This window comes from Ziziphus jujuba, chromosome 3 (genome assembly GCF_031755915.1).
Source record: "Ziziphus jujuba cultivar Dongzao chromosome 3, ASM3175591v1".
Taxonomy (NCBI): domain Eukaryota; kingdom Viridiplantae; phylum Streptophyta; class Magnoliopsida; order Rosales; family Rhamnaceae; genus Ziziphus; species Ziziphus jujuba.
The window spans coordinates 18,035,001-18,043,750 of NC_083381.1; the positions used below are offsets into that span (position 1 = coordinate 18,035,001).

Sequence of the window (8,750 nt, forward strand, 5' to 3'; positions counted from 1 at the left end):
GAAGCATGTTTGAAACACACGACCTTATGAGTATACATATGGAAAGCATATACCAATTGAACCAACCTAATTTGGTATAAATTAAATTATATTAATTTGAGTAATAGATTTGTGATCTGTTAATGATAGGAACTTATGGGAGTTTTCATGAGGAACTGCATGCTGCACTATGCAGCTTACAGGAACATTTTTCCAGTGTGGGCTCTTGCTGAATACCGGAATTTGGTTCCACGTCCTTCTAATTAAACGAATAGCAAATCGTTGGAGCAACTTGGCAAAAATTGCAGAGGCAGTCTTGCCCATATGCTGGAAAAATTATATATATTTACTAAATCTACACGGCTGTTAAGGAGTTATCATAGTTAAATTTAGGTTAGCAATCGGCTAATCAAATATGATATATATATATAAGGAAATATTTACAGCTTATGCTCTTTGATTGTCATCTGATTACATATGATTTTGGATGAAATATTTAATGAATTACATATAATCTAGCGTTAGCCCGACAATATAAGAAACTCGAGTCCCCAGTAAAAAACAACAAGAATAAATTTTCTATTGTAATACTTTATGTAGAAATAATAAAACTTTATATTGTAATAAGTTATGATTTTTCTACATCCTATTTCAAAGAACTTGCCTCTATATAATGAAAAATTATATGTATACTGCAAATATATATATATATATATATATATTATATTACTTTAAAGATTTAAGATGAAATCAAAATATTTATCTAAAGTTGTTTGATACAAAGTGTTTATAAAATTTACATTGAGAGAATTAATATTAAAGAAAATGCAAAATGCAAAATTTTAGACTTTTTTAATATGTCTTTACACATTTGCAATACTACATTTGATATATATGTAGTAGTTTTTATTATAATTTTAAGAATATTTATACTTTGGATTTGACATTAATTAATTATTATTATAATGTATATTTTACCTCTATATTACTTGCACCAAAGACAACTAAGTTAAAACAATAATTTTGGTAATCATAGTTCACTAAATTATAACCTTTTTATAATAAGTTTTACATCTAAATTCTCGTAAACATTATTATTATTATTATTATTTTTCTGAATCATAAACATTTTCTTTATGTATATAGATGAATTGGATAGTCATAAATGCTAGGTACACATAGAGATAGACTCGGGCAAAAAGAGGTAACACACGTAATTTATGTTGTTATGAAACACCTCATATGCAAATATTTTAAAAACAAATATTCTTTTCACTTTCCGGTTGTTCCATAATGTTTATGTTTATTTTTGGTTTTTAAATTTTTTTAAAAAGTTTTGCTAAGTTGTATAATTAACTTATGTTTTATATGATAGTTAAACTTTTCATTTCTATATAGGTTTAAAAAAAAGAAAAATTGAAAACCATTTTAAAATGTTTACAAAATGAAACTTATTTTGACATAGAGTATATTTTTCCATTATAAATCCCAATCACTGGAATCTAAATGCTCTAAAAATACTCTAAATAATTGAATTTACTTATTCTCAACTTAAAAAGTTAATATTAATTTTGGAATCTCTTTGTGTGTGTGTATATATATATATATATATATATATGTATATACACAACTCGTCTATGTAAGGGTAGATGCTTATTATTTGGTGAGCACTTAATCCGTATCTTTCATTGCATAGGCGTGTTAAGGGATTTAATGAATTAACCCGCATATCCAAAAAGGATATGGATTAGGCACTCGTACATTATAATGAAAATAGAATTTTGATCAAATAAAGGTCGATCAGGGTCACACCTTTATCTAAGTTCAAATGACATGGCTCAAATCAACTATATATTTTATAATTAATAAGCATGTCTCCTAAATAACTAACAACTATATATATATTTCAAAACGAAAACAAAAATAATAATAACAACCAGGCTTTAATTTGGACACCTTAACTCCCATTCTAATGTCATCAATAAATAAGTTGATAGAGTTATGTATTGAGTTGTACGCAGAGTTATTTGATGAATTTTCTAAGTCTTCTTTTGGTCATGATGAATTTTCTAAGTTGTCCACTGTAGGTCCTTTTCCCTCGTACCGTTTTTGTCTTCACACGTGGGCCACGAGACCTGGCACACCTTTCGGCCATTGGCACATTTATACTTATTTATTTATTTTTATTTTTACTATTATAATTTTTTTTCTTATATTTCCAATTCATGACTTTTCATTCTATATATGAATTTCTTTGTATATATGGATAGTTCGCTAATTGGGTCATTCTCTAAGTGATTTTTATGATTTTCTTTTTAACCGCATTTGGTCAGAAGGATGAAAATTAAAATTAAGATAAATAGTTGTAATCCATATTTGATGCATTAGTTGATAGGATAAAAGAATTTTGAATTTACAAAGTTATTCTATTTTAGAATGATATTTTTTATTTTTTTTTTTATTTTTATCTTCTGCTTTTCTTTTTCTTACCTAGAGTTTTTTTGTTATTTTTTTTGTATCTTCAGTTTTCAATTTTTTTTAATCTTCTTCTCTTTTTTTAATCTGTTTTAACTTATTCTGTCTTCCATGATTTTTTTTTTCTCCTTGTATTTTTCTTCTTTTTCTTTTGTTTGTATTTGTTTCGTCCTCTCATGTTTGAGTTTTTTTTTTTTTTTTTGTAATCAATATAAAAATTATATTTAAAACTTTTTCGGTATTCTAAATAATATATACAATTTGGATTATTAATATTAATAATACAATAAGTCAAGTGAATAAACTTTTTTTAAACAATTATTAGACAAAGAAATAATCTAATTTAAATCATTTTGATTAATTGAAAATCGATAATTTATTGAAAAAATTATATTCATTTTCATTAATTACTATAAAAAAATAATCTAATTTTGTTTACATCAAATACAAAACTGAATTAATTCTTATCCCATCTAATTTTAATTTTAATTTCGATATCAATCACAAATTGAGCCATATTCATATCACTGTATAGAAAACAGGGTCTTTATATATTAAATTAATATTTTACTAGATGACAAAACCATGATTTGTTGGATGACACAATATCTGTAATCTTGATTTTGATTTGCATATTTTACAAGATATTGTGGTCCTGAATTTCATCGTCCAGGAACACGAAGATATGTATAGAAGTATACAACTTTTTTGTCAATACATTAAATGTGTTATTTGGTAATGAACTTTATGATGTCGGATAGCTTCGGTCTTTGTAGACTTTTGTGACTGTGGATAATTTTCTACACCACACCAGCATAATAAAAGTCAAACACGTTTAATCGAGTACTCTAGCTAAGTCGAAGTCTGTATGTACCACAAAAATTTCAAATTTCAGATTTATTTTCGATATTTTCATTCACAAAATGTGCAGTGAGTTCCACGTTTTTTAGTCAATACATTAAATACATTAATTGATAATAAATTTTATGATGGATGGGATAGCTTAGGTCTTGTTTGTAGACTTTTATGACAGGATAATTTTCCACAGCACACCAACACAATAAGTCAAGCACGGTTAGTCTAGTACTTTAGGTCTACATATACCTCAAAAATATTAAAATTCAGACTTATTTTCGCCTTTTTCAGTCGCTAGTTGTGCAGCTGCTCAGAATGAGTTCCGCTTTCTTGGGTCAATATATGTACACTTTTTTTTGACAAAACATTAAATGCATGATTTTGATGATGATTTTTACGATGAATGGGATAGCTTCCGTCTTTGTAGACTGTTTTGACCGAATGATTTTCCACACCAAAATAATCAAAGTGGGAGTAAATCTTACGTACCAAGATCCCAAATGCTCCAAAGCTTCGCCATATTTGCCTCGAAGCAAGGCTGTCTCAACAATTTTTGAGATCTGGGCCAAAAACAATATTTTAGGTCTTAATTTCAATTTTGAAAAAAAATTTTCAACTGAAACTACACTAATAACAAATAATAAATCTATGCATAGGGAGAAGAATTTAATTTTTTTTAATAAATTTTAGTTCTCAAAATAAATCTAATTAATTTATTTGAATTAAGATATAAATAAAAAAATAAAAGCAAAATCTAGAGGAATGCAAAGTCTAGTTTTTTACTAACAGCAAGAATAACTAGCAAATAACTAAAATCATAAATTTATTGTAAACAAACAAAAATTAAAATTATTATGAGAATGAATAATATATATTCATTAAAATAAATAATATCTTATAAGTTTATATTTTATTTAGAGCTTTCTGGATCAATATTGCAAATGATATATTTTGAATATCAAAATTAAATAAATATGAAAGATGATTGAATGAGAAAGGATGAAAATAAATGAGCAATATGAGAAAAAGTGCATAAATAAAAAAATATTTAACATATTTTTCTCTCTTTTTTATTATTAAAATATAATTAATTATAAAATATAAAATATTTAATTGAATTTAATTGATATTATTTTTCAAAATAAAAATAATTAAAGATAATTATCATAATAAATGATCAATTAGAATTCACCTAAAAACAAATAATCAATTAAAATAATTTAAAATTTTTTTAAATCAAAATTCTTATATTTCCCAAATAAATTAATAATTATGCTCTATTTAATAAATACATGTATAATATATACATATTAGTTTTTTTTTTAGAGGCCCCATTTTAAGCATGGGCTTCAAGTGGCCAATGCCTTAAGCCGGCCCCGCCTCGAAGAAGAAAATAACTAAAGACTAAGCCATTCAAGATGTTGTATTGCTTGACAAATTTGCCAGAGCATTTGTTTGCAGTAGATTTATCATCTTGCACAGGCTATCAACTACAGATGCTTCTTTAAAAGAAATTTCCATATTGCAAATCTTGTTATATAAATTTTTTTTTTCCATTCAAGAGTCCATAGTAAATAAATATATATTTTTTATGTGCTTCCAAATGACATAGACTCCAGGGTGTTAGAGTTGTATTCAGAAACTTATTTAATAATGAATTTAATCCAAAAAAAAAAAAAAATCAAAACTAAAACTAGAAGTTGCTCTTTTAGGACTTGGAGGCTTGGATCTTACTGAGATACAAGTTATATTCCTTTATTCTACTCCAAACTTTGAGAACGACTAGAGTGAGAGGAAGATAAACATAAACCGGGACCAGACCTGCCTAGATATCGGCGACCAAATGCAAATTTGACTTTTTATAAAGCTAAAATTAAAAAAAATTGAATTGGGGTATTATGGAAATTTAAAACTTATGGAATTGCGTTAAAATCTGTTTTGTAGTGTAACTGGCACATCTCAATGTTAAATTCTCTCATGAAGTCAGCATGCTATTCTAATAAAGTAGATATATACTAATAAAGTAATAATACCTTTTGTAATTGATAGATGAATATCATTATTCTTTTTTCTAAATTATCCGTACAATACAAACCTTCAAATTTATATATATATGTATATATAAATAATAATATTAAAAAGTATGTTTATTATACATACAAATATAATAATATTAAAAAGTATATTTATTATACATACACATATAAGAGAAATTAGTTTATGTATATTATACAATATTTTGAAATTTTTAGAAGAGCGATGCTAGAGAATTAATGCTCATAACTTTTCATCTGAATAAATAAAACGCTGTAAACAAAAACAGAACCTGAAGCACTGAAGCTAGCGGAAATACCCAGTTAGTTTTTTTTTTTTTTTAAAATTAATGGACATAGCTAATGTATTTTTTTATTTGTTATTATTTTGCTCAATATGGACATAATTTATGCTGTCCAATAATTATTTTTACGAAATCTATATTAGTTTATTCTTCTAAACCTAATAGGACTTTCTTTGTTTATAATTAAAAAAGATAAAAATAAAAATAAAAAAACTAATACGAGTTTTGTTCTCCGTAATATAAATAGAAATAGCCTTTCCTTCTCTCCAGCCGTTAAAATAAAAATCATACAAACAAACCTTTTATTTTCATCTACCATACAATTAATTAACTTCCTTGTTTCAGCAATGAAAAGCTCTTTGACCTCACCAAACTGGGCAGGTCTTCATGGAGATCTTATGGGTTTAATCATAGACAAATTGCTCCATCTCTTTTGTATTAAACTTCGAGGATGACAGTGCAAGAGAATTTTCAACTCTTGAAAGAGGGACTACATATCACCACAAACTTGCTGTATCTGGTAAAGCGCCTTGGAGTGTGCCTTCAATGAAGTTCTAAAACGCTTAATTCAGTGTTTACGTTTAGCTGGCTAGATATTACATTGTGACTAATGATAACAAATTAGCTTCTAGTTTTCTTAGAGTAATATTGATTCACAATGTTTGTGGTTTGTCAGATTGTGGTTTTTGATTACCAGGGTGTTTATGGTCATTACTAGGTATTTGAACAGAGCAATTATCATGTAAAGAATGCATGGTTTACATTGCCCCTTACATTGTGACTAATGTAAACGAATTAGCTTTTTGTTTTCTTTGAGTAATGATTCACAATGTTTATGGTTGTCTGATTGTGGTTCTTTATTAATATGGAGTTAATGGTCACTACTCTAGAGATACAAGTTTACAATCTTCTGAGGCTTGATTAGGAATGAAATATCTTTCAATATGCTTTAAAGTTTGGATGTCAAGTTTACTTTGAATACCTATATATAGGTGCTACTTCATTTCTTTTAGATTTTACAATGTGAATTTCTGTTATTTGCTCTGAAGACTTACATTTGTGTATTTGCCATGAAGAGCAATTGATTCTTTTTCTGTTTTGAATTTCAAGTTAGTAGATGTGGTTTCTAAGCTGGTTCATATTTAGCTTTTTAACATTGGAGTTTGTGAAGAATAAAGCTGAAGCGTGCTTTGAATAATTCTCATTGTTTTGGTTGAAACTAGTTGATCTTTGCCTTAAGTGATATATCAGATGCTTAAACCTCTTTGAGACAACCTCAATTTATCAAAATTTTTCTCCATACCCACGTCTTTTTGTATTCTGGTCTCCTGGCCTTTGTCATCTTTCCCTTCAATTCCTCTGTTTTCAACTTTACTATTTTGGTTCATGTCCTTCCCCATATATTATCTAATGCCAGTAGCCATAATAAATTTAATGCTAAATTTAGCAAGTAGATCACATGGTCAGATTTGGACAATTTTAATTTATATGGTAAGGAAAATTAAATTCTCATGAAGTATATATTATAATTTCTCATAATCAGGAAAGGCTGACTTTCAAAGTCTGAATCCATGCATGCAACCTGCAGGCAAAGTGATTCAATTCAAACTAATGATTTGGTAGAATTTTAACTAGTTCTTCTTCAATGGCAAAAATCACAAGAGAATCCTCCTCATCATCTTCAAAATTTACATGCCTTCCAAAGAATTTTTTAGTCATAATCTTAGAAAAGTTGGTGAACTGTCATGATCATATCAGTTCGGTCTGTAAGTCATGGAATTCCATAGCTTTAATTCACAAAGAAAACCGCAAGGCTTTATACAACAAAGAGAAGGAAATTAGATGGCTTATGAACAATTTTCCTTAACTGTGGAAGAAGAAGACTAGAAGATGATTAAGTATTAATGCTTGTAATTAAGAACTGGATATGTTTAAGGAAATGCTCATTTGTTTTGAACATTTTCATGCATGCTTGTGGATTTCTTTCTTCATGCAAAGATGCCATCCAAGGGCAAAAAGTATGTAGGACTTGGCAAATATAAGTTTGACACTATAAATTATTCTTTACTGGTTTGCCCATTATAGAACTTATAGTTTAATTGTCTATAGATGCTATTTCAATTGTTCTTTGATTTCAAATGTGATTTTCTGTAATTTCCTCTAAGGACTTACATTCTGAATAGGTTCAAGGAAGAGAAAGTTCTTTAAGGATGAAATCTTAAATCTTTTGTTTTGAACCTTCTAGATAATAGATGAGATAAGGTTCTTTTGATTTTTCTTTTTAAATGTTTTAACATTATACAATGAAGGAAAAATATATAGTTTCATCCAAGTTGGATTACGACGTTCAGACTGTTGTTGTTGCTGGTTTTTTTTTTTTTTTTTTTTTTTTTTTTTTTTTTAAATTATTGAGTTTTAATTTCTTGATTGTTACATGAAAAGTGAATTCCACATAAAAACAGAGAGAATGGTCGAACAAAAGCAGGAATTATACAAAATTTGCAGCATGCAATTGGGCAATTTCCTAATTAATTAACATAAATCTTTAAGGTTTTATTAATTATTAAAGTTTTAAAAAATATGTTTAAGTGGCTTGAACCAGTGACCCTAGCTTTGTTTTGGGTGGAAAGAGAGCCAAATAGTGAGACTACCGAAATTTCGTATATATTCAAGCAAGAAACTAGATTTCTCTTTAGCTTGATGAAATCGGAGGTCTGTTGATTAAACATGGTGCATGTGTTTTAGATTTTGCAAATACAAAGACTGTGCTCCTTCAAATGGGATATTTAATGTTAATGTGCGTTTTTTTATTTTTTATTTTTTAGGATATTTTTATGCCTATGGCGTCTTGAGTTTGTTCATTTTGGATGCAAAAGGTGTAATTTTAGTATTTTTTTTTTTTTTTCACATTTTCTTGTGTATCCAAGGGCTTGTAGGACTTGGCCAATATTGATTAGGAATGTTGGGTGAAGATGCCGTGTACAGTTACTACTTATATGTAACATATATTAATTTCTTTTCGCTTTAAATACTGCATTCAACAATAAAATATATATATATATATATATATGTATATGTATATATGTATATATATGTATATGTG

The 8,750-nt window shown here is 27.3% G+C and overlaps 1 pseudogene; it reads left to right on the forward strand.

Annotated features, from left to right (window-relative positions):
- The window catches only part of LOC125423368 (beta-amyrin synthase 1-like), a 7,742-nt pseudogene extending 7,417 nt beyond the window's left edge, over positions 1 to 325 (forward strand).
- Positions 326 to 8,750: the final 8,425 nt, after the last annotated feature.